The 27,821-nt window shown below is 36.4% G+C and overlaps 1 protein-coding gene across 4 annotated transcripts in view; it reads left to right on the top strand.

Moving 5' to 3' along the window:
- Positions 1–27,821, top strand: part of CSNK1G1 (casein kinase 1 gamma 1) — a 261,324-nt gene that overhangs the window by 64,468 nt on the left and 169,035 nt on the right. The window contains exon 1 of one of the 4 annotated variants that reach the window (XM_036734508.1): positions 7,311–7,372. The exons of the other annotated variants lie outside the window; for them this stretch is intronic. The gene's annotated coding sequence lies outside the window, so the exon portion shown is untranslated. Of the gene's footprint in view, positions 1–7,310; positions 7,373–27,821 lie in introns of those variants that run through there. 4 annotated transcript variants of the gene reach the window in all.

The following is a 27,821-nucleotide window of genomic DNA, read 5'->3' as shown; positions in this document are numbered from 1 at the left end:
AGTGGCACTATCTCAACATTCAAGACAGGTTTTGATCAATGGCAGCATCACTATAATAAGTATATAGTTCTCAAGGTGTCACTACTTTCCAATTCAATACTCATTTGGATATATTAGTTCTGATATGTATGTTTAAGGTTATACCTTACATATTGAATGGTACAGTTAATCGGAGGATAGTATACCTAAAAGAAGGAGCAAAACCTCAATGCATTATGCATTAAAAATTCCATTTGCTCATTGTCTCTTGCATCTGTCTTTATTTCCCTCATTCTTTTTCTTCTATATTAGTTTAGGCCCTAGTTATCTCACATTTATTTATATAGTACTTTACTATATATTTACATGGTACTTTCCTCACAATGCAATGAATTAAGTAGTTCAAGTATTAGTCTCACTTTTCAGATGAAGAATATGAGGCCTAAGAGGGGTGAGTTTAACTTGTCTGTAGTCACATGGCTACAAAATAGTAAGAAAGGGCTCAGAACTGATTTTGAGTCCATTACTTTTTCTACCATGCATTGCTGCTGCTTAGCTGAGACAATTTCATTAGTTTTCTAATTGGTCTTACCCCACTAATCTTTGCTACACAGTGTTCCTAGAGTATATTTATTGAAATACTTGCCTCTCTCTGCTTTAAAATCTTATACTTCTTTCTTAGGTAATGGCATTCTAAGACCTTCGTGTGCTGACACCAACCTACTTTGTCAGCTTCATTTTCTACTGCTTCCCTTTACACACCTTATATTTCAGCCATGAATAGACCATTTAGCCTTCTCTAAACTTGCCTTGGAATTTTCTGCATTCACACTCATGCTTCTTATTATTCCCTCTGCCTCAATTCCATCTCTCCTGGTATCTCAGCCTGTTGAAATGCTTTTAATCCTGCAAAACCCAGTCCAAATGATATTTCCTCTGTGAAATCTTTCCTTATTTCAGTCAGAAATAGTATCTTTTAATTCCCATGATACTTTGTAACAGATTGTAATTTTTAGGGATCTATTTGAGGAGGTGATGGATGGATTCTTTCAATTTCTATTTTGCCCTGTGGCTCTAGAATATCAGGGCAGTTCTCCTTGATCATTTCTTGAAAGATAGTATCTAGGCTCTTTTTTTGATCATGCCTTTCAGGTAGTCCAATAATTTTTAAATTCTCTCTCCTGGATCTATTTTCCAGGTCAGTGGTTTTTCCAAGGAGATATTTCACATTGTCTTCCATTTTTTCATTCCTTTGGTTCTGTTTTATAATATCCTGATTTCTCATAAAGTCACTAGCTTCCACTTGCTCCAATCTAATTTTTAAAGTAGTATTTTCTTCAGTGGTCTTTTGGACCTCCTTTTCCATTTGGCTAATTCTGCCTTTCAAGGCATTCTTCTCCTCATTGGCTTTTTGGAGCTCTTTTGCCATTTGAGTTAGTCTGTTTTTTAGGGTGTTGTTTTCTTCAGTGTATTTTTCAGTATTTTTTTGGGTCTCCTTTAGCAAGTCATTGACTTGTTTTTCATGGTTTTCTCGCATCCTTCTCATTTCTCTTTCCAATTTTTCCTCTACTTCTCTAACTTGCTTTTCCAACTCCTTTTTGAGCTCTTCCATGGCCTGGGACCAGTTCATGTTTTTCTTGGAGGTTTCTGTTGTAGGCTCTTTGACTTTATTAATTTCTTCTGTCTGTATGTTTTGGTCTTCTTTGTCAGCAAAGAAAGAATGCAAAGTCTGAGACTGAATCTGGGTGCGTTTTCGCTGCCTGGCCATATTCCCAACCAACTAACTTGACCCTTGAGTTTTTCAGTGGGGTATGACTGCTTGTAGATTACAGAGTTCTATGTTCCACGTTTGGGGGGGAGGTGCCAGCTCTGCCACACCAGCACTGCTCCTTCGCCAAGAACCCCAACCCGAACTGGGCTTAGATCTTCAGCAGGCTGTGCACCCCTGCTCTGATCCGCCACTTAATTCCTCCCACCAGGTGGGCCTGGGGCCGGAAGTAACAACAGCTGTAGCTGCCCCACCTCTGCTGCCCCCGGGGTTGGAAGCCGAACCGCAAACTCCTTCTACTCCCGCAGCTTTTCCCACTAACCTTCTCCGCAGTCTTTGGTATTTGTGGGTTGAGAAGTCTCGTAACTGCCGCAGCTCACTGAATCAGGGCGCTAGGGCCCCCTCCGCCTGGCTTCTGGTCTGGATGGTCCACGCTGCTCAGGCTGGGCTCTGCTCCACTCCGTTCCCAGCTCCCAGCTCTGAGCTCCGTGTGGGATAAACCTCACCCAGAGACCATCCAGGCTGTCCTGGGCTGGAGCCCTGCTTCCCTCTGCTGTTTTGTGGGTTCTGCCGTTCTAGAATTGGTTCAGAGCCATTTTTTATAAGTTTTTGGAGGGTCTCCGAACAGAGCTCACACTATTTCCTGCTTACCAGCTGCCATCTTGGCTCCGCCCCCCCCATTGTAATTTTTACCTTGTACTTAGTTTTATATCTATTTGTGCACATATTTTACCTCATCTGTTAGTTTATAAGCTCCTTGAAAGATAGACACTGTTGTGTTCATCTTTATGTTTCCCCATACAACTATATAAATACTAATAAATGTATTGAATTGAATTAAAAAATTCTACTTTGTGTATGAATTTTTTTACTTTTTATTTAAAAGATATGGGAAATAACCTCTTTCTCCACCATCTAACAGTACTTTGAGTAAATGCTGTATAAATGATAACTATTGTCATTGTTAGTCTAAAAATAGTCATACTTGGCCATGAACATGGGTAGTTTCTATTGCATATCTAGAACTTAGGTTTTAGAACTACCATGATTTTGTTTTAGAAATCTTTTAAAAATCTCTGTATATTTGGAACTTTTTTGAGGATGGCTTAGTAATATTTTAGTATTTATATAATCATTATAGAAATTTCTATGTAGATTTGAGTAAAGTAACATTTTAGTACTTATATAATCATTATAGGAATTTCAATGAAGTAGATTTGAGTAAAGGGGTCATTGATGTCAGAGGAGAAAAGGGGGTGTATTTGAGAGATATTGTAAAGGTGAAATCAGTAAGCTCTGAATAGAGTGAATGTGAGATGGTAAGGAGTTGACACTGACACCTAGGTTGCAAACCTGAGGGACTGGGAGGATGGTTGTACCCCTAACAGTAATAGGGAAGTTAGGAAGAGGGAATGGTTTAGCAGAGGTTCCCAAACTTATTTAGCCTACTGCCCCCTTTTCAAAAAAATTACTCAGTGTCCCCCTGGGGATAGGTTAGGTTAACCCTTATTTTTAGTCCATGCCTCCCAGTTGTACCACAGGGTACTACTGCTCCTTGGATCCTTCCAGCACGGCCCCCCACCCCCTGCCCAGGGGGGCGGTATTGCCCACTTTGGGAACCTATAGGGGAAAAATGATGAGTTTTGTTTTGGATATTTTGAATTTAGACATTCAATTTGAGATGTTTTAGTAGGAGATGTGAGATTGGAGGTCAGCAGGGAGGATAGGGCTAGATAGGCAGATTTGAGAATCATCAGCTTAGAAATAGTAATTAAATTCATGGGAACTGATGAGATCATCAGGTGAAGTAATACAGAAAGAAAAGAGGTCCAGGACAAAACCCTGTTGGACATGTACAGTCCGAGGGCATGACCCTGGCTGAGGATACAGCAAAGAAGAATGAGAAGGAGTATTCTGATAGGTAGAAGGAGAAGTAGGAGAGAGTAGTATCTGTAGAGCTTAAAAAGAATATAATATCAAGGAGAAAAGGGTAAACAGAGTGTCAAAGGCTTCAGAGAGGTCAAAGAATGAGGACTCAGAGAAGACCATTGGATTTGGCAACTAAGAGATTAGTGGTAACTTTGGAGAGAGAAGTTTTAGTGGAATGGTGAGGGTATGAAATGAGTGAGAGGAGAGGGTAGAAGTGCTTATTGTAGAAAGCCTTTTCAAGGAGTTTAGCTAGGAAGGGCCGACAAGATATAGGATGATAGGCATCAGATATGGAAGAATCAAGTGAGGGTTTTTTTGAGATTGAGAGAGAGATGGAGCATGTATGTAGGAAGTAGGGGAGGAGCCAGGAGACAAGGAGAGATTGAAGATAAGTGAGTGATAAGAGTGGGGATCACAGGCTACCTCATCATGTGAAATGAGTGAAGGAGATAGTGGCAGAAGGCATATGAGTGATATAAGATGGGGAAGAAGAGAAAAGAAGGACTTCCCAGCAAAGACCCAAGTTTCTCTGTAAAATATGAGGCAAAGTTCAATGCTGAGAAAGTGGGGCAAAGGGGAGCCATGGGAGATTTGAGGAGGGGTGAAAAAATGTGGAAGAACTGCTGTTAAGAGTGGGATAATGAGTTGATAAGGGAAATATAGAAGGATTACCTAGTAGCAGTGAAGGTCCCAGTTGAGGTTGTGTAACATAAATTTGTAGTGGACCCAGTCAGAACATTGCTTGATTTTCTCCATCTGCATTCACCAACAAATGTGTAGGAGCATAGGTGATGGGTGATGGTAGTGATTCAAGGCTGAGGCTTGCCAGGACACAATCAGTGATATGATAAGCGAGCCAGTGACTCAAGGAAAGAAGACATCATAGAATTGAACTGGTTTACCAAATGGTCAAGATAGGGAAAGGAGGACAGCGTAGTTAGTGCAGGAGAAAGTCTGGGGGAGAACTTAGGAGTCAAGAGATTGGAGATCACTATATGGATGAAGAGTAGGGTTTGGTTGGAGAAGGCAAAAGGAGAGATGGGAAGCCTTAGAATTCTTGAACTTGGAGGTAGTGCATTTGTGAGTCATAGCAAGATCAAGGGTATGACTATTTTTATGTGTTGACTGAGGTGGGGTGGAGGAGTAGGTCATCATAGGAGGTGAATAAGTGGAAGAACTGAGTGGTTAGAGTGTTTGAAAAAGAGTCAGTATATATGTTGAAGTCCTCTAGAATAAGTACAAGAGTTGGGGAGGAGAGAAAAAATTAGGAGCCATGTACTAATAAACCCCTTAAGGAAAGAAGGGAAATGACTTGGAGGTCTGTAGACTACTACTACCAGGATTTTTTTGGGTGATATATATGAAAAGCCTGGACCTCAAAGGAGGAGAGGTTACTGAATGATGGGAGGTACAGAGAGAACCTGAAGGTATCACTGGGGAGCGAGGAATATTCCAGTTCTCTCCCCTCAGTCCTTGAGCTGAGGGGAATGAGTGAAAGTCAAGTCAATATGGGTCAGGGTGGCAAGACTACTGTGTCATTGGAGGAGCTAGGTTTCATTGATTACTAGAAGATTAAAGCAGTAGGAAAGAAACAGATTTAGGATAAAGTAAAGTTGGTTACCTATCAAACATGAAACAGGCATTCCAGAGAAAACATTGTCATTATATTATATACCACCAAAACAATATACTCCTTTAGGCACACACTTTATATGATGAATAATTATTTCTAGGATATTTTGGAAACTGGGTGGGTGATTATGAGTGTTGGAAGCTGTTGGTAAACAGCTTTAAGTATCTATTTGCAGAAATTTCTGTAAGTGTTAAGATGGCAGGTTACAACAATAAAAAATTGACAAAATATTGGACACATTTTGACTGAAATGAACTAGATTTTTTATTCTTAGAATTGCATTTTCTTGGCTTTTTATAGTGTGCCTTTAAACTTAGAGAAGAATGTTACTTTGGGTTGCATTTCAGAGGTGTTTTGTTTTTTACTTGCTTAATGCATGCTTACATATGCATTACTTGTAATGAATACATAATTTTGTAAATAATTAGATAATAATGCTAAGAAGATTAATGGCTCACATAGTTTGTGGTCAGGTACATTTTCTAACTTAGTAAAATAACTTGATAGAACAGTAGGCTTTGAGTTAGGAAGACCTGACTGACCCTTGACAAGCCTTTTAATGTGAAATTTTTCTCATCAATAAAAAGAATGGGTTGCATTCTGTATCCTATAAAGTCCCTTCTAGCTCTAAATTTGTAGTACTTATGTTCTCCTTATTAGATTGCTTTGATGTGGTAGTCTAGAAGAGAAAATGTAGGCAAAGAAATATGAGGATAAATTTGGAAACATAATAGTGATTTCAAGCAAGTAATCAGCAAGCAATGAGTGCCTACTATTTTCCAGGCACTGTGCTAGGCAGGGTGAGTGCTAAAACAAAAATGCTATAACTCTTATCCCCAAGAAGATTATTTTCTAAATGGGAAGACAGAGTATATATAAAATAAATACAAAGTAATTTTTTGGCAGGGGAGGGGATCAGTGAAGGCTTCAGGAAAAATGGTGTTTGAGCTGAGTTGAAAAAAAATGAGGGATTCTAAGGATCAGAGGTGATGAGTGAGAACCAGATGTAGGGGCCAGTCAGTTCAAAGGGTCAGAAATGTGAGATAAAGTGTTGTCTGTGAGAAATAAATAGTGAGAAAGCAGTTCTGATTGGACCAAAGAATACTGGAATGGGAGTGATCTATAATAGTAGTATCTTTAATATTTCATTGTTTCTGAAGCATAATAAAAAGTAATGTTTGTAAAGCGACTTCGTCCATATTTGTATAAATTGTTAACATAACTTGCATAAATGGTATCATTCTTATCTACTTACTAAATTTAACATAACATTTCTTTCTTGTGCCCTCATACAGCTACTTCCCAAGCAGGAATATATGAAAAGACATCCGTGGGTGTGTGGGTGTGGGTGTGGTGTAGGTGTAGTAGTAGTAGTAGTGGTAGTAGTGGTAGTAGTGGTAGTAGTGGTAGTAGTGGTAGTAGTGGTAGTAGTAGTAGTAGTAGTTGTTGTTGTTGTTTTTAAGTAGCCATCAATGTATCTGTCAAAGGTAACATGGTATTCACAAGCACCAGAGTTCTATTTCTTGATTCTATTCTATTAAGATAAACTCAAAGCATTTGAAAGTGTTATATCAACATTATGCAAACCGCTGTCTAGATGCAACTTTTAAGGATGCTTATTACTTCTCAGTCCTTCTTTACTGCTTACAATAACAAGGTCCTTGAAAAGCTACATAGAACTGCATAAAATATTTAACTCCTTTTTAAAAGGAATTTTCTTCTGCTCTAAGACCATCTAGGCAAGCATATGGCATTCTATTGCTTACCAATTAAGTGGCCAGAAAAGCTGGATTCATTAAATGAGTTAACATGAAATGAGAATATTGACTGTAGTCAATGCTCAGATTGGCCTTGTTTTGCCTCCTTCTGTCCCCAGCTCTCCCTTTTGTGGACTTCAGAATATTTTGTGGCAAACTTCCTGACCTGCAGCAGCTGCTGGATGCTTTACGACTGCCTGGCCAGGGCGAAGCTGAGAATGTTGGGCCTCAGTGGCTGGCAATGGCTCTTCTTTCCCTCATCAAGAAATTCTCTTAAGGAACGTTTCCAGAATATTTGTTGAGTGGGTGAGTGGGAAGGAAGCCATTTTGCTGAATTTTACTTCTAGGTTTAGATATCAAACTCATGCCACCGCTAGTTGCTATTGGTTACTTAAATGGTTTTTTGATATGCAGTACATGTTTACATTAGTAAGAACCATTTTTTTCTGAGACTTATTTACTTAACCTGTAAGACATTGATGAATATAGCCTTCAAAGGAACATGTTTCTCATTAATAATTTTGTAGACCAGCTTTCTTTGTTGAAGTTTTCCATGCCACATTCCTAAAAATCAAGGTTGTTTATGGAGATAGCTCTGTGAGAATATAATGAATAAACATAAAATAAAACTTCTGGAGTCTAGAAATTGCAGAATGTTGTAGGCCATCTGGTCTAAGAGCATATATTGACTTTGCTAATGATCAGTTGGTTGAATTTTTTGTATAGTAGAAATTGTGAGAGCTATCCCAAATAGCAAGAATAGATTTTCCATATAACTTCTAATCCTTATCTTTTTTCGTTTACTAGGTTATAAACTTATTGGAAAACTATAACTATTTTTAAGCAGAGACTATATGTTTATTTTTCTACTCTCAGTGCATTAAATGGTTTGTTACTTTCTAAATGTTGGTTGAATGAGTTTTGAACCTCTAGTATATGTATTGTTTAATTAAAGGAAAACATAATAAATTAGAAATAACACAGAATCTGAGTTGGAAAAGACCTCAGAGGCCATTTTGTCCAACCTGTACCTGATCAATAATCCCCTTTACAACATCGTCAATGAATAGCCTTTGCTTGAAGTTATTTTAGTGAGGGGAAAGCCCACTCTTTCCCAAGACAATCCGTTCTATTTTCTAGTTTTTATTAGGGAGTTTAAAAAAAATACATCATAAACTTGCCTCTCTGCAACTTCTACCTATTACTTCTGATTCTCTTCTGGGGAGCCAAAGAAAACAAGTTTCTTCATCCTTTGATCTGGTATCATATCTTCAGTCTCTTCCCCTTTCCTGCCTCAGCCCAATTGGCATGCAAAAATGTGCGGGTTTCACCAGTCCTAAAAAATAGCCTTCCCTTGACTCCTCTGCCTTATGCAGTATTTTCCCAGCCTTCTCTTCTTTTTTCCGTAAGTATCTTTCTCATTGCCATAATTGGTGTGCACAGAGCTGACCATATCCCTTTCCTACTCATTAAATCTCAGTAGTTCCGTATTGACTCTATGATCATCTTTATCTTATCGTCTAAAATTTTCTATATTTTGTATAAATTTGATAATGTACCTATGTATTGGTACAGTGGTATATGTTCATAATTTGTAGCTTTGGTTTTCAATATGCTTAATTATGTTGATGTTTTCCTACTGTTGAACCATCCTTGTATCCCTGGTATATAAATCTTACTTGGTCATAATGAATGATTTCTTAGATAAATCACTGTAGTCGTTCAACAGTTTTTGATTAAAATTTTTGAGTAAATGCTAATTAATTATTTTGTCCTACACTTTTATTTCTCTATCTTTTTATTCCCTGGGTTAAGTATTAGGACTATGTCTCATAAAAGGGTTCTGGTAGAGTGCTTTCTTTCTTTGTTTTTCAGAATAATTTATGAAGTATCGGAACTAACAGTTCTTTATAAAGTTGATAGAATTCTCCTGTAAATCCATCAGGACCAGGAGTTTTATATTTTGGTATTTCCTTTATAGCTAGATCTTTTTCCTTTTCTGAGATCTGGTTATTTAAACTCTCTATCTGGTCTTCTGATAGTTTGGGAATTTTATTTTTGTATTTCTTTTGTATTCTCAGTTTCTTTAGCATATAACTATGTACAATAAGTTCTGATTATTCTCTTCTATTCCTTTTGGTTTTGTTTGGATTTCACTTTGCTTATTTGCTGTTTTATTGATTTTATTGTCTGTTCTCTTTTTAATCAGTTTGCTATAGACTTACCATTTTTATTGTTACATGTAAGTTTTTTTAGCTCCAGCTTCTCCAGACATTTGTTCAGTTCCATATTTTTCCTTTTATGTATTTTTTTCTGTTCGACTTTTCCAAAAAGTAAGAGAGGAATATTTAAGTCTCCTGTCACTTTTGTGTTACTAGCTGTGCCTTCTTTTAGCTTGGATAATGTTTCCTTTGTGAATTTGCATGTTAAGGTGTTTGGAATGTATAAGTTTATTACCAATATTGATTTGTTGTCTGTGGTTGCTTACAGCATAATATAATTTCCTTTTTATTTTTTGAGGTATATTTTTGCTTTGTCAGAATGATTGCAACCCCTGATTTTTTTTTGATTCATTTCATTCCTAGTAAATTTTTTTCCATCTCCTCAGTTTTATTTTGCAAATATCTTTATTTTTTTAAATGTTTCTTGTCAGCCACAGATTGTAGTTTTGTTTTCTTACCAAATGTGTCACTCTTATTCACTTTATTGGATTGCTTAATCCATTCACATTTAAAGTTATAAGAATTAGATTTATATTTTCTCCATCTGTCTCTAATATTGTTTCACTCCCCCTTTCCCCTTTCTGTTGTAAACACAGTACTATGTTCCTTTAGTTACTTTACCTTAATCTCTTTTTTAAGGTGGCTCTGTTACCACTGGTTCTCTTCCTTTCACCTGTGATTCCTTCCAATTGTGGGCAAAGGGAAGGGAAAGGAAGGAAAGAAAGAAAGGAAAGAAGCAATGAGCTGTGTTGGCTAACTGGCCAGTTCCAATTGGGTCCCCAGTGGGGTAGTTCCTACTACTACTTACAGAGGTTGTTGTTTCTCCTTCATTCTGGAAAAGGACCATGACATTAGGGAGGTGATGACATGTAAATGAATTGGATTTAAGTGAGGGAGGGCTGTGCAAAGTCACCAGACTCACTTTCTTTTCTGGAGCCATCTGGGTCCAGTGGCAAGATATAGATCTGGACTACTCGAGATGGCCTTCCTTCCAGGAGCTGTTTGAAGGAGGATAGTATTCTAGAGACTTTACTGTGTTCCTTCTTTGCATAGTTGTTCCCTATGTGCCTGATACTTTGCTTCCTCAATTTCCTTTAAGATCAGGGCTCTTAACCTTTTCATGCCCCGGACTTCTTTGGCAGTCTGATGAAGCCTACAGACTCTATCTCAAAATAATGTTTTGAAATGCATAAAATACATAGGATTATTAAGGAAACCAAAGGTTAGAGAAAATAAAGTTGTAATTTTTTTCCATCCAAGTTCATATACCTCTTCAATTGATCCAAGGACTCTAGGAATCACTAGCTTCCATCAGAGAGCTGTTCAGGATTACCTTCTACCTGATGTTTTTCCTGTTCCTTTCCAGTTGTCAGTGTTTTTTTCTTCTTGAAATGAAAAAGTTTTTCTTTGTGTATATGTTGTATTTGCTTTTCTTTGTACAGATTATATTTTCAGTAGTAATTCCTGGAGAGTAGAGACTGTGTTCAATTTTTGTTTTTGTGTACCCAGTATCTGGCTTAGTACCTAGTATATAGGTACTCAAGTGTTTACTGAAATGAATTGCTGGAGTAGAAAAAGGGTGGGACCCTAAAGCACATGAGGCAGACTTTAGATGGGTGACTTCAGAGATCCCTTCTCACTTTTGAGATTCTATCCTCTAAGCTACTCTAGGAAGCATTTCATTCTCTCACTCACCTGAAATTTGGCTTGATGATATTATTACAAAGTGGATTTGAAGGTACATTTTTTGCTACTTTCCCCATTTTGTCCTCCATGTCCCAGGTAGCAGTTACCTTGGACTCTGAAAGTGCTACTTACCACTCTACTCTCTGTAATCATCCTTAGTTGCCAGTGGTTGCCATATCCTTATAATCACAAATTCGAAGGATTTTGCACTTCGAATCAGATGGTACAAGTTCAGATGCAGGCTTTACGAGCCCTGTGACCATAGACAATCAATAACTCAGATAAGCTTTCTTTTTTAATTAAATTTTATTTTATTTTCAAATGAAGATCTATCTTCTCACCTGCTTCCCCTCTAGTTGAGGAAACAAGAAAAACAAACCTTCGTTACAAATATATGTAGTCAGGCAGAGCACATTCTTGAATTGGCCATATTAAATACACATATACATATGTATGTATGTCTCTATATTTCAATCTGTACTGAGTCCATGACCTCTCTCTCAGGATATGGGTTGCCTTGTTTAATCATAAGTTCTGTGTAGTCATGGTTGGTCATTGTGTTGTTCAGAGTTCCTAAGTCTTTCAAAGTTGATTTTCTTTAAAATATTGTTGTTATTGTATCAATTATTTTCTTGGTTCTGCTCACTTTACTCTGTATCAGTTCATATAAGTCTCCTCAGGCTCTTTTGTAAAGATTAATGAAGTGAATCAGAGTTTCATCCCTTTCATCATTTCTTACAACACAACATTACAACACATTACATTCATATGGCGTAACTTGTTTAGCTATTCCCTAATTGATGGGCACCCCTCAGTTTCAACTTCTTTGCCACTGCCAAAAGAACTGCTATAAATATGTTTATACATGTGGGTCCTTTCCTGCTTTCTTAGATCTCTTTGGGGTATAGATGTAGTAGTATTGATTTGTCAAAGGGTATGTATGGTTTAATAGCTTTTTGGGCATAGTTCCAAATTATATTCCAGAATGGCTGAACCAAATCACAGTTCCACCAACGGTACATTAAGGGGATGGGGAAGGGAACAAGCATTTATTAAGTGCCTAAGTGTCAGGCACTGTGATATGCATTTTTTTTTTTGCAGGGGGGAAGGCAGGGCAATTGGGGTTAAGTGACTTGCCCAAGGTCACACAGTTTAGTAAGTGTGTCAAGTGTCTGAGGCCGGATTTGAACTTGGGTACTCCTGACTCCGGGGTTTGTGCTCTGCTCACTGCGCCACCTAGCTGCCCCTGTAATAAGCATTTTAACAAATATTATCTCATTAACGTACCTGGTTTCCCACAACCTCTTCAGCATTTGTTATTTTCCTCTTACTTTCAACTTTTCCAATCTGATCATTGTGAGATTGTGCTTTAGAGTTATTTTAATTTTCATTTTTCTAATTTTAGCGATTTAGAACATTTTTATCAAATGACTGTTGACAGATTGGATTTTTTTCCCTTGGAAAACTGCCAATTCTTATCTTTTGTCCATTTATCAATTGAGAAATGGCTTTTATTTTGGAAATGAGACTTTTGTTTGAGAAATATTTGCTGAAAATTTTTTTCTCATTTATAAATATAACTGCATTAGTTTAGTTTTGCAAAAACTTTTAAATTCTATGCAATCAAAATTGTCCGTTTTAATCCTCCTATGTTCTTCTCTTTCCCTGGTTTGGTCATGAACTCTTCTTCTCCTATCATAGATCTGACACCTAATATCTTCCTTGTTCTTCTAGTTTATGTCTTTGTGTCTAAGACCTTCCTATACCCTTTATGACTAAATCATGTATCCATTTGGACCTTAGGTTTCTATGCCATGTGAGATGTTGGTCTTATACCTGGTTTCTGCCAGACTGCTTTCCAGTTTTATCAGTAAATTTTGTTGAATAGTGAATTCTTGCCCTAGTACCTGGAATCTTTAGATTTATGAAGGACTAGGGTACTGTGCTTGTTTGCCTCTGTGTATTGTGTTCCTTATCTGTTACACTGATCGCCTTTTGTTTCTCAGCCACCGAATTGTTTTGATGATTACTTCATTGTATCATAGTTTGAGGTCTGATCTAACATTATAATGGGGTAAACAGACCCTAGGTATAATATGCATGATGCAGATATATACATATATATATATATATATATACATACACACACACACACACACACATATATGTATATATATGAAAGCACGTACAAAGCAGATGCCAGGTAACTTTGAGGGAAAAAGTACTAGCAGCTTGTACTGACCAAGAAAGGCCTCTTGAAGAAGGTGGTACTTGAGCTAAATCTTGAAGGAAAACAAAGATTCCAAGAGGAGGAGCATTTTTGGCATAGAAACCACCAGTGCAAAGACAGAGATGGGAAATGGAATGTCACATGTAAAGAACAGCAAGGCCAGTTTTGACTGATTTCATAGAATATATATGTGATAAGGCTGGAAAGGATTGAAGAGTACTAGGTGATACAGGTTATGAAAAGCTTTAAATGCCAAATAAATATTTGTATTTTATCCTAAAGTGATGGAGCTACTGACATTTTATTGAGTTAGTGTTTTGACGTGGACAGACCTGTACTTTAGGAAAAGCACTTTGGCGGCTGTGTTGGAAATTGGATTGGAAAAGGGAGAGTCTTTCATGAATGCCAAACAGAAGGCTATTGGCAGTAGTCCAGGCAAGAGGTATTGAGGATCTGAATTAAGCTTTGCTAGCGGAGATAAGAAGTTATATGCTAGAGATGTTGTGGAGGAATGAGTAATTAGATTTGGCAATTCTTTGGAAATACGGGGTGAAGGAAAGTGAGGTGTTGAGGAGTGGGCACTGAGTTGGTTTTTTTTTTTTTAACTTGGTGGCTGGAATGATTGTAATACCCTCGAGAGGCATAGTAAAGTTCCCACTGGCTTCTTCATAAAAATATGCTCAGGTCTCATATGTCCTTAAAACTCTTTCCTTTGATTTTTATTTTTTTACTTCAGTGCTTGGCTTCCATAGAACCTGTGGACTTCAGATCTGAGGGGGTAAGGATGGAATTGGTAATTATAATAATCATTATTATTGTTATAGCTAACTTTTAATAACATGTTCAAGTTTGCAAAGTGCTTTACAAATAATTTCATTTGACCCTCACAACAACCCTTTGAAAAAGATATTATTTTTCTTTTACAGATGAGGAAACTGAATCTGAGAACGGTTAAGTGCTTTCCCCAAGGTCCCACACCCTGTAACTGTCTTAGGCAGGACTTGAACTCAGGTCTTCCTAACTCCAGTTTGCTATCCACTGTACTATCTAACTGCCTTTCTTGTAAAGGTTTCAGGAATCCATATATTCATTAAGTATTGTTATTTTGTCATTATTATTTGATTAATCAAAAGATGCAGTAGTAGAACTGTTAAATGGGGATCTAAGAAATTATTCCATATAAAGACTAATAATTGACCCATTTTGACTTCAGAATTGAAAAGCCTTAGAACCTACTTAATGTTCTTTGGAGTGTAGTCTATACTTACTGTTTTCAGTGTCTCATTACTTGCTGACTCCTTTGCCCCTTTCTAGTTTGACTTCTGGTTAGAATATGGTTTATGGGAATGCTTTCTGGGAGTCAGAGGAAGGAAATTATGATGATATATAAAAGGAAAATAACATGTTGAATTTGCTGTATACTTGGAGAGACACAGGCTGTGCACAGTGCAGGTTCATGGCTGCGTATGCAATTCTTTTTTTTATGTTCTGCTTTACATAAATGAGCCAGTTATTACTCATTAATATCACGTAATTTCTTAGGTCCTCATATAACAATTCTTTTATTACATCTTTTAATTGAGCAAATATATACACATACTTTCTTGGAACTGCTTTCTACAAAATTTGCAATACCTTCTTACTTTCCAAATCTGATTTCTTTTTCTCAGTCCTTTTCTTCCTTGGAACTTTCTATAGCATTTCATCTTGTTTTGTATTTCTTTCCTCTTGTTACTTTCTTCTGATTCTTCTGCTTATCCCTTCTAATTCTCTTCCCAGGTGTCCTTCTCTTTGATTGGTTCATGCTTCCCCTATAACCTCCCAAAGTGGGAATGTTCCAGTATCTGTCACTGACTTTCTCCTGATCTTTTCCCCCCTCTTTATCTGTTTGTTCAAGCTAGTCCCTCTATACCTGAAACAAATTTCTTCCATATCTCTGCCTTTGGAAACCTCTCCTTTCCCTTCAAGGCCCACTTTTGGTGCCATTTCTTCATAATCTATCCCATTGAATCCCCTTCCATCTCTAGTTGAACAACCCACCCACTTAGGGAAGCCTTTTCCAGTTCTTTTTAATTTTACCTTCACTCTTAGACAACCTCAAATTTATCTTGTATGGACCTTGTTTGTGTGTGGTTGTTTGCATGTTACCTCCCCCATTCAGCTGTGGGCTTCTTGAGAGCAAATTCTTTCTTTGCATTTCACTTAGCATGCTTTGTATGATACCTGTCACTTAGGAGATGCTTAATAAATATTAATTGGCTGACTGACATTTTGCCTTTTATTATACTTATTTTTATTTTCCATACCTCCCCACCATTACAGTGTGAGTACCAAAGGGCAAGAAGTATCATGTTGACATCTTTCATCTTTTTTATTTCTTGTGCCTCCCACTGTGCTTTACAGTAGAACTTTTAACATATGTGTTTGAATTCAGTAAAGCATATATGATTCTTTAAAAAAAATTTTATTGATGTTTTTTAGTTTTTATCACCTGCATTGCCCAATATATCCCATTCTTGTCCTAGAGAGCTATTTCCCTTCATAAGGAATAAAAAGAAGAGAAAAAAGCTTATCAAAACTAACCAACAAGTCTGATGTTATATGCTTTCTTCCAAATCTATGACCTTTTACCTCTGCAAATGGGGAGGAGGAAGCCTCTCATATAATTTTACAAGCCTGCTAGCTGCATATATATGTATATACGTCACAATCCATTTCCTCCCTCCATATCTATGCACAGGGGTCTCTCATATTAACCCTCTTTTCACCTCAGCTTTTAGTGTCCCTGGTTTCCTTTGACACAGATCCAATGTCAGCCTCTACATGAAGCTTTTTCTAATCCTTCTAATTATTAGCATTCTCTTCCTTTTGAAACTTCTTTTGTATGTGTTTTGTATTTACTTAGTTACACTTTATGTACCATCAAAAGTATGAAAGCTCCGTCAAGGCATATTTGCCTTTGTATCCCCGGTGATGATGTGTTGATATGGTAGATTTGGCTATAATAAAAACTATTTAAAAATAAAATATAGAAGGCAGTTATTATATTCATAATTTCTTTTAGAACAGCATATATTTTCCACGTTGATGTTGTTGTGACTCAGAAGGAAACTATTTCATTAAAATCAAAGAACAATAGATTACTTCTAATATACTTTATCAAAAGTTTTATCTAAAATTTTGAGATGCTCTAGCATTATGTTGAGATAAATTTGTGGGTATGCTTGTATGTGTGTATACGTATGTTATCATGTTAATGAATTTCCCATTATAATATCTGTTTTTATATAGTGAAATTTTTTCCATTTCCTTTCAGATGGCCTGCGCATTGTAGTGCCCCGCAGATTTTAGTATGCCTTCCATATTGAGGTTCATATCAGTGAAGATACTGTTTGTTAATGGCATTCATTTTTTCAAAAAAAGTCTTTAATTTGATAAATATAAAATAAGATGAGCATTCTTGTATGTAAAGTAGAATATAAAAAGAAGATTGTACATTCAGCCATGAACTTGCACTGTATACAGCTTGCTTCTTCAGGTATATAGCAAATTCAACAGGTTATTCTCATTCTTCCTCCCTCCTACTTCCAGAGAGCCATCCCATATAATATAAAATATTTTTTAAAGATAAATAAAAAGAGAAAAAAATCAGCATATCTGTACAGTATATCACATTTGTAGATCTCCCACCTCAGCAAAAGAATAGAGTATTTTATCATTTCTCTTTGGAGTCATGCTTGTTCTTTGTGCTTTTTGTGGCATTCACCTTTGATTTTTTTTTCGTGGTTTCCATTTCTATTATTGTCATTGTATGTATTGTTTTCTTGGCTTTACTTTCTTTATATTAATTCATGTAGATCATTCCATTCTTCTCTGTATTCACCAGTCATTTTCTTATAGCACAATAATTACCTTATACTTGTGTACCACAATTTCTTTTTCTTTTTTTAAGTAAATAGTATTTTATTTTTTCCAATTACATGTAAAGATAGTTTTCAACATTCATATTTTATAAGATTTTGAATTGCAGAATTTTCTCCCTTACTCCTCAATACAGGAAGCAATCTGATACAGGATATACATGTGCAATCTGTTAAACTTATTTCCACATTAGTCATATTTTGAAAGAAATAACAAAAGATAAGAGCCACAACAACAAAAAAGTGAAAATAGTATGCTTTGATCTTCATTCAGATCTGCGTTCAGACTCCATAGATCTGCATTCAGACTTCATAGTTCTAATTCTTTTCTAAGTTGCTTTCCAGAATGGTTGTACTGATTCACAACTCCACCAACAATATACCAGTTTGCCTGTCATTTTCCCACTGCCCCTCTTTTTTATCTTTTCACATCTTTCATGTGTGTGTATGTGTGTGTGTGTGTGGGTGTGTATGCGTATGTGTATGTATGTGTTTGTGTATAAGCTTAGATACCAAACTTTCAACAGAGAAACTTGATAAAAAGATTTTTTTTCCCATTAGCATTCCTTTCTTATCTTAGGAGTATTAATTTTGTTTGGAAAGAGGCTTTTTTGTTTCACATGACCAGTTATGTATTTTATCTTTTGTAATTGCTTTCTCTTCCTTGTTTAAGAATGCATCTCCCACCCATAACTGTGAAAGATATCAGGCTTACAGCTTAGGAGTTATCCTTAACTCCTCACTGTCTCTCAATCCCTATATCTAATCAGTTGTCAAGGCCTGTTTATTACACCTCTGCAGCATCTCTCACATATGTACCCCCTTCTCTCCTCTAATACTACCACTGCTGTAGTTCAGACCCTTATGACTTCACAGCTGGTATATTACAATAGCCTGTTCCTGGGATGGTCTCTCTGAAGCCTTGCCCTACTCCAATCCAGCCTGTATTCAGCCCTGAAAGTAATTTTCCTAAAGTGCAAGTCCAACCATATCACTCCCCTGAAATTCCAGTGGCTTCCTATCTCTTTCAGGATCAAATCCAAAAAGCCCTATTTGGTATTCAAACTCTTCATAACCTACCCACTTCTTACTTTTTTGGTCCTCTCACACTTTGCTCCCAGGCATGTACTCTTCAGTCTAGTAGCACTGGCTTTCTGACTTTTCCACAAACAAGACACTCCATCTCTAGGCTTCCAGCATTTTCTTTGTCTCCCATGCATACATTCTTCCTTCTCTACTCTACCTACTGATCTCTCTAGCTTCAAGTCCCAACTAAAATCCCATTTTTTTTTTACTAGAAACCTTTCCAACCACTCTTAATTCTAGTGCTTTCGCTGTGTAAATTGTTTCCTATTTTTCCTGTGTATAGCTTGCTTTGAATGTATTTGCTCAAATGTTATATTGTAAGCTACTTGAGGGCAGAGACTACCTTTTTTTTTTTCTTTAATGCACTTTATTTTTAAAAAAAATAATTTATTTTTAGTTTGCAATATTCACTTCCACAAAATTTTGAGTTCTAAATTCCCCCCCACCCTTTCCTTCCCCTTCCCCAAGAGGATGTGCTGTCTGATATAGGCTCTACATGTACATTCATATTAAACATATTTTCATATTAGTCATATTGTAAAGGGGGAACTACAAGAAAGAAGAAACAAAAAAAAAAGGAGACCAAATAGTATGCTTCGATCTGCACTCAGACTCCATAGTTCTTTTTCTGGATGTAGATAGCATTTGCCATTGTGAGTCTTTTGGAATTGTCTTAGATTGTTGTATTGCTGTGAAGAGCTAAGTCAGTCAAAGTTAGTAGTCTCACAGTGTCGCTTTTACTGTGTACAATGTTCTCCTCCCTTGGCTCACTTCATTCAGCATTAGTTCATGTAAATCTTCCCAGGTTTTTCTGAAGTCTGGGGCAGGTTTTTGCCTCTTTTTGTATCCCCAGCACTGAGCACAGTTACATTTGTTGTTCAGATGTAACCAACTCTTTGTGGCCCCATTTGGGGTTTCCTTGTCAAAGATACTGGAATTGTTTGCCATTTTCTTCTCCAGCTCATTTTACAAATGAGGAAACCAAGGCAAATAGGGTTAAGTGACTTGCCTGGGATTATATAGCTAGTAAGTGTCTGAGGCCAGATTTGAATTCAGGAAAATGAGTCTTCCTGATTCCAGGCCTAGCACTCTTACCCATTGTGCTGCCTGTCTACCACAATAAATTGTAAACTCCTTGAGCCCAGTAACTAGTCTTTTTTTGTCTTTGTGTTACCAGCATCTGGCATTTAGTAAGCACTTAGTAAATGCTTGTTATTTCATATATCTGTTCGTCATGCTTAAAGCCTGTAAATGTCTCAAAGATCAACAAATTAATAGTTTTGTCCACTAGATTTCTCAACCTTGTGGTTTATTTAGCTAACAGTAATTAATATCATTAAGATCTGAGCAAAAAATCAAAATAATTTTTTTTCTTAATTTTGAGAAATGATCACTTGTACTTTTTTTACTCTTTGGTTCCCAGCAATTTTCAGTGGAGTGTTACAAAATTCTTTTGATATGTTAATTATCTCTAATCAGTCAGTTGCCATTTAAATTAATCATTAGGCTGAGTATAGCTATGTTAACACAGGGTAGACAGCTATTGGGTAGCAGTACTATGCTCCATGTGGCCAAGGAGCATTTTATTGGAAGTTTAGTCCTGACATGCTGTGTGACCTTTGAAAATGAACCCACATTTTCCTGACATTTTTAACATTTACAAAGTGCTTTCTCTACAACAGCCATAGCTCTTTATTATACAGAAAAGTAGGATGGTATAGTAAATAAGAGAGCTGGCCTCAGTCCAGGAAGACCTCGGTTCATGTCCTGCCTCTGACACATACTAGCTGTATTATCCTGGCAGAGCAGAGTATGTTCTTCAGCTCTTAATGCCCCAGGTGACTCTCTTCTAATTGTAATCTGCAGAGCAGGGGCTGATGTGCATTGGTAAAGGAGGTTTCCTTCTTTGGCATTCCCTTCATGAATTAAAATGCAGGCCCAGTCCAAAAACAGTTTACTGGTAAAGAAATGAAGGATGAAAGAGATTAAATGATATGCCCACAATCATTCAGTTTTTACTGCACTAGGAAATTATTATGTATGTGCCTACTATATCACCAGATGTTCAATATAGAAATCAGATTGATTATATACTTTGTAGCAAAGCTGGAGCAGTTCTATACAGTCAGTTAAGATAAGCTGACTGTGGCTCAGATCATGAGGTTCCTATTGTAAAATTCAGACTTAAGTTGAAGAAAGTAGGGAAAACCATCAGACCATATAGACATTACCTAAATAACATCCTTCATTAACATGAAGTGGAGGTGATTAATAGGTTTAAGGGATTAGAACTGGTAGATAGAGTGCCTGAAGAACTATGGACTGAAGTTTGAAATACTGTACAGGAGGCAACATAAAAACATGTCAAAGAAAAATAACAAGAATGCAAAATGGCTGTCTGACAAGGCTTTATAAATAGCTGAGGAAAGAAGGCAAGGGAAAAAGTAAGGGAGAAAGGGAAAGTTATTCCCACCAGAATGCAGAACTCTAGAGAATAACAAGGAGAGATAAGGTTTTCTTAAACGAGCAATGCAGAGAAACAGAAGAAAATAGAAGGGGAAAGATGAGATCTTTTCAAGAAAATTAGCGACATTAAAGGAATTTTTCATGCAAAAGTAGGCATGATAAAAGACAAAAATGGAAAGGATTTAGCAGAAGCAGAAGAGAGTAAGAAAAGATGGCAAGAATACACCAAAGAACTATAAAAGAAAGATCTTAATATCCCTGATAATCCTTTAACCACAGTGGTGTGATTACTGATCCAGCCAGACTTCCTGAAGAATGAAGTCAAGTGGACCTTAGTTAGCACTGCTAACAATAAGGTTAGTGGAGGTGATGGAATTTCAGCCAAGTGATTTAAAAATCCTGAAAGATGATGCTGTTAATGTGCTGCTCTTAGAATGCCAGCAAATTTGGAAAACTCAATACTGGCCACTGGATTGGAAAAGATCAGTTTATATCCCAAACCTAAAGAAGGGCAATCAATGTTCAAATTACTAAACAGTTGCACACATTTTACATGCCTTCTCACACACATGGTTATACTTAGACTTAGCTAGACTTAGCATTGAGTGAACCAAGAATTACCAGAGGAGTAGACTGGTTTTCAAAGAGGCAAGAGGAACTAGAGACCAAATTGCCAACATTTGCTGGATTCTTGAAAAAGCAAGGGAGTCCCAGAAAAAGGTCTATTTCTCATTAGCTACACTAAAGCCCTTTAGCAAAATTTGGCAAATTCTCAAAGAGATGGGAGTACCAGACATCTTACTTGTCTCCTGAGGAACCTATATGAAGGCCAAGAAGTAACAGTTAGAACCGGACATGGAACACTTGGTTTGTTTAAGACTGGAAAAAGGAGTAGGGCAAGGTAGTATATTGTCACCATATTTATTTCACTTATCTTCAGAGTACATCATGTAAAATGCCAGGCTCGGTGAATCAAAAGCAAGAATTAAGATTGCCAGGAGAAATATCAACAATCTTAGCTATGAAGAAGATATCACTCTGATGGCAGAAAGCAAAGAGGAATTAAGAAACCTCTAGATGAGGGTGAAAGAGGAAAGTGTAAAAGCTGGCTAGAAGCTTAACATCAAAAAAACTACGATCTTGGCAACTGGTCCCATCCCTTCTTGGCAAATAAGAGAGAGAAGAAATGGAAACAGTGTCAGATTCTGTATTTTTGGGCTCAGAGATCACTGCAGACAATGACTGCAGCCATGGATTTAAAAGACAGTTGTTCCTTGGAGGGAGAGCTATGGCTAATCAGGACAGCATACTAAAAAGCAGAGATACTACCTTGCTGACAAAGGTCTTGTATAGTCAAAGGTATGGTTTTTCTGTGGCTATGATGTTGGATTACATGTAAGGAAAGCTGAGTGCTGCAGAACTGATGCTTTTGAATTGTAGCGTTGGAGAATTTTGAGATTTCCTCGGACAGCAAGGATATCAAATCAGTTAGTACTTAAAGAAATTATTTCAGGCTATTCACTGAAACATCAAATACCGAAGTTGAAGCTTAAAGACTTTGACCACACGAAGAATTGGAAATTGAAGGGATGCCCATCAATTGGGGAGTGGCTGAAGAAGTTGTAGTCCATGATTGTAATGGAATATTAATGTGTTATAAGAAATGAAGAACAGCGGGATTTCAGAAAAACCTAGAAAGACTTATATGAACTGACACAGAATGAATTGAGCAGAACCAAAAGAACATTGTACATAGTAACAACAATAGTGTATGATGATCAGCTGTGAAAGACTTGGCTATTCTCAGCAATATGAGGACCCAGGACACCTCCAAAGGACTCATAATGTAAACTACTATCCACCTCCAGAGAAAGACTGATGGAGTCTGAATGCAAAGCAGAGCATTCTGTTTTTCACTTTGTGTATTTTTTTCATGTTTTTTTTTTGTTCCCTTTGGGTCTGTGTCTTCTTTCACAACATGACTAATAGGATAATATATTCTGTATGATTGAACATGCATAATCTATATCAAATTGCTTACCATCTCAGGGAGGAGGGAGTAGAGAGATGGAGAAGGAAAATTTGGGAATTCAAAATTAAAAAAAAATGAGTGCTAAAAGTTGTCTTTAAATGTAACTGGGGAAAATATTATTAAAAAAAAGACTTTGGCCACATAAGAAGAAGATGGGACTCATTGGAAAAGACTCTGCTGTTGGGAAAGATTGAAGGCAGAATGAAAAGGGGGTGACAGAGGATGAGATGGATAGATAGTGTCATAGAAACAATGAACATGAACTTTGACAGCGGAGGATAGAAGGACCTGGCATACTGCGACTGAATGACTAAACAATAACAAAGCTTACTATGCGCAGAGTACTGTGTTAAATACTGTTGATGGACAAACAGTGAAATAGTAACTTGCTCAAACAATATAACATTGTACTGGACATTAAAGATAAGATCCAAGTAATTTCTAGGACCTAGCTCTGGCACCAAGTGGGCCTAAAGGAAGCTCAGATCATCTGTCTGGAGGTGAGGAAGGGAATGGGGTTAAGATGCAATGATGGCGTAGGTAATTCCAGCTAATACTGTTGAATTTTTGTGTGCTAGGATATTTGAGAGGATATCCACGTGTATTTTGAAGTCCCCAAGTATGAGAGAAGGGTTTGAGGTGGAGAAGTGTGAACCACTGAATTCCTTGGGAAAGAGGAAAAAATGCCTTGAAGACTGGGGAGTGTGGCTTAGATTTTCTCTTGAGCTAGTCCATTTCCCGCTATGTTGTCTGTTGTCTGATCTCAAGCTTTCTGAGAAAAATGGGGCCTTCCTTCCTTTTGACTCTTGACCTTTCCATCTGACCCTGATTGCACTAGCAGTGATTCTTCAGCTTCCTTTGAGGCCAATAATGATCATCATAGTTTTTTCCATCTCCTTCCAGAGAACTATCCCATATAACAAATAGTGTTTAAAAAAAAAAACAAAACCCCAAATATTGTGGGGGAACAAATCAGCAAAACTAATGAATACATTGAAAAAAGTCTGAAAACATTTGCAATGTGTTATCACCTATAGATCTCCCGCCTCCACACCGGGAGTTTGTTAGGGATGTCTTCTCATATCTTTTCATTTGAATTTGCTTGACATTTATAATTTTGTTTCATTCACTTATGATTTTTTGGTGTGTGATTCTTTCCATTTGCATTGTAGTATTTGCATTTGTTTTTTTTTTGTTTGTTTCTGCTTATTTTACTCTTCATCAGTTCATGTAGGTCTTTCCATGTATTCATCACATACAACATTTCTTACATAGTAACAGTCTTATTACATTCATGTACCACAATTTGTTTAGCCGTTCCCCAAAGGGCATCTCCAGTTTATTTCCACTTCACAGTGTTATTATAAATATTTTTATTTGCATAGGAACTTTCTTCTTTTCCATGGCTTCCTTGTGATATAAGTCCAGTAGTGGACTCTCTGGTTCAAAGAATATGTACATCTCAGTCACTTTGTTTGCATAATTCCAAATTGCTTCCAAAATGGTTGTACCATTTCACAACTCCACTTGCAATGTATTCTTTTCCACAACCCCTCCAACATTGACTATTGCCATTTTTTGTCATCTTTGCCAATATGCCTAGTGTGAGGTAAAACCTCAGAGTTATTTTGATTTGTATTTCTCTTATTATTAGTGATTTGGAATATTCTTTCATGTGTTTGTGAATATATTGCAATTCTTCTTTTAGAACTGTTAATTTTTATCTTTTGACACCACTTATGTAGTGGGGAATGCACTTAGCCTTACATCTTTAGTAATTGTTTAAATAGGTTGACTACCAAACCCCTAACAGAAATTTGATACAAAGATTTTTTTTCCCACTTGACCGCTTCTTTTCCTATCCTAGGTGCATTAATTTTGTCTGTGCAGAAGCATTTCCGTCTCATGTCATCAGAGTTATTTATTTTATCTTTTGTAATTGCCTCTCTTTCTTGTTTTGTTAAGAATACACCTCCAACTAATAGCTGTGAGCGGCATATTATCTGCTTCTGTTCTAATTTTTTTTGGTAATATGATCTTTAGTATTAAAGTTAGATATTCTTTTAAAATATATTGTGGAATGTGGTATAAGCTACTAGTCTAAAGCTAATTTCTGCCAGACTGCTTTCCAATTTTCCCAACAGTTTTTGTCAGATAAGGAGTTTTTTTCCCTAGGTAATTTATGTTTTTGTTTCTGATCCTCCCTTGTCCAGTTTGTTCCATTGATCTCTATCCGGTTTTTAGTCAAATACTAGATGATTTGAATGCCCGCATTTTACAATATTCTTTGAGGTCTGGAAGTGCTATTCCCCCTTTATACCTCCTTTTCATCCTTTCTCTGGATATTCGAGATCATTTGTTTTTCCAAATGAATTTTGTTACTATTTTGCCAAATTCTATGAAGTATCAGCTTGGTAATGTGATTAGTAATACCATTATAGGTATAAATTAATTTTAGGTGTATTGCCATTTTTATTATATTGACATGGCCTACTTATGTACATCTTTTGAAATTGTTCTTTTTTTCTTTAGGGGATATTTTGAGATTGAATCTATATGTCTTTTGTGTGATTTGGTAGGTTAAACCCCAGATATTTTATTCATTTTGTAGTTATTTGGAATGAGATTTCTCTTTCTATTTTTCCTCCTTGGGTTTTGTTATTAACATGCAGAAATGCTACTGATTTTTGATGGCTTATTTGGTGTATAGCCTGCAACTTGGCTGAAGCCATTGTCTCAAATTGGATCTTTGCTGATTGCCTAGGATTTTCCAGGTAAATCATCATGTCATCTGCAAATAGGAATAGTTTTATCTCCTCTTCTCCTAGCTTTATGCCTTTAATATCTTTCTCTTGTCCTACAGCTGTTGTTGGCATTTATAGAACTATATAAAATAATAGGGAGAGTGGGCACTCTTGCTTCATTCCCATATTTATTGGGAAGAGGTTGCATGTGATTTTTGCTTTTGGTTTCAGGTAGATGCTTTTATGATTTTTTTTAAAAGCCCCTTTATACTTTGTAACATTTTTATTATAAATATGTGCTGTACTTTGTCAAAGACTTTTCCCTGCATCTTTTGAGATAATCAGGTGGTTTTGGATTTTAATATGATTAATTATAGTGACTTTTTCTAACGTTGAACCATCCTTGCATCTCTAATTATAAATCAGCTTAGGTCATAATAAATAATTTCTTAGATAAATCACTGTAACCTGTTTGATAGGCTTTTACTTAAAATTTAGAAATTTAAAATTTATTAATGATATTGACCTATACTTTTCATTTTCTTACCTTTCCCTGTCTTAGGAATTTGGGCAGTATTTATCTGATAAAAGAATTCTATTAGGGTACTTTTTCAGTTTTAAAGAATAATTTGTGATGTATGGGTGGGTACCAAATGGTCTTTAAAAGTTTGACAGAATTGTCCTCTGAATCTGTCATGACCAGGAATTTTTTCTTTTTCAGCCAAATCTGTTTCCTTTTCTGGGATTGGGTTAGTTAAGATCTTTATCTGGTGTTCTGCTGTTTTGGGTATTTATGTTTTTAAAATATTCTCGTATTTCTTTTGTGTTTTCAGTTTTGAGAGCTAATGATCGCATGATATGTTCAGATTATTTTTATTTCATATGGTTTTGTTTTGATCTCACCTTGCTCATTTATTATTTTATTGATTTTATCACTTAACTTCTTTTAAATCAGATTAACTAAAGGTTTAATAATTTTATTAGTCTTTTCAAAGAACCAGTTTTTGGTTTTATTTGGTTTTTGTTTCTAAAATCTCTTCCTCTAAATTTTGGTATCTCTTCTTTTATGCTTTAGACCTTTTATTTATTGGCTTTCTAATTTTTTAAAATGCACATTCAGTTTATTTTTTTCTCTCTTTTTCTATTTTGTTAATGTATATTTATATTGACATGATTTTTCCTTGAGGGCTGCTTTAGCTACATCCTATAAATTTTGGCATGTTGTTTCATTAGTGTAACTTCCTTTCATATTTTTATTATCCTTTCTAATTATTATTAATTGATCCTATGATTTGTTCTTTGACCTCCTCATCATTTATGATTTCATTGTTAAGTCTGTATTTGGGTGTGTGTCTTTTGTTTCTGATCCCTGAGCCAATAACCATTTTTATTGCATTATGATTTATAAAGTATATATTCAGTATTTTCCAATGATTTCTGATTGTTCCATTCAGTTTAGTCAGGGAAATCAATTAATGAATCTCTCAGTTAAGCATTTTTTTAAGACCTGGTATGAACTGGGTACTATTCTACATGGAGTTGAACATACAAAGACAACAATGGAAAAAAAAAAAACCAAAACATGAGCTTACATTCTCTTGGGGGAAACAATATGTCCATAGCAGTAGATGTACAGATAAGTGCACAATCAATCCGTGGTAATTGTGAGGGGGGTGAATACAGCTGGTTTGAACTGAAAACACTTCATATAGAATGATGTTCTTCACCTAGATTCTGAAGAAAATAATATGGTAGACACTATGTGGTTGGAGTTGCCAAGAGGCAACTCTAGGAGTGCATTCCAGGTTTGGGAAGCAATCAGTGCAAAAACATGTAAACAGGAGCTGGATTCTTTTGTGTGAGGCTTGGCTATAGTATAGAAAGGGAAGTAAGGTATAATGAGAATAGAAAGGTGTCCTGGTGCCAGATTATCAAGGGCTCTCACATCCTTTTTTTTTTTTTTTTGACCACTACTAAGTTCTCTCCTGAAGAAAAATAGTGATGAGATCAAGGAAAACACAATTGGAAAGTTGAATGTTATACTTTTGCAGGAATCCTAGCTGATTACATACCTGACTTAGGCTTTCTAAAACTTAGCCTGAGAGTAGAATAACCTTAAATAGCCTTTATTTAAATAAAAGGTTGAATAGATGTCATTAAATATAGAAACATAGACTAGAACTTGACAAGAACTTAGAGATCATCTATTCCAGAGGTTCCCAAAGGGGGTGATACCTCCCCCAGGAGGGGGGGCACTAGAACTCTCCAGGGGGGTATTGTCCTCAGGTGCAACTGGAGGAGTTTTGAATAAAAATAAGGGTGGTAGAAGAGGAGGAAAGAAGAGACCAGAAGAAAATTTTGAAAAACTG

The sequence above is a fragment of the Trichosurus vulpecula genome, chromosome 8 (genome assembly GCF_011100635.1).
Source record: "Trichosurus vulpecula isolate mTriVul1 chromosome 8, mTriVul1.pri, whole genome shotgun sequence".
Taxonomy (NCBI): domain Eukaryota; kingdom Metazoa; phylum Chordata; class Mammalia; order Diprotodontia; family Phalangeridae; genus Trichosurus; species Trichosurus vulpecula.
This window is presented reverse-complemented; position numbering and strand designations above follow the sequence as displayed.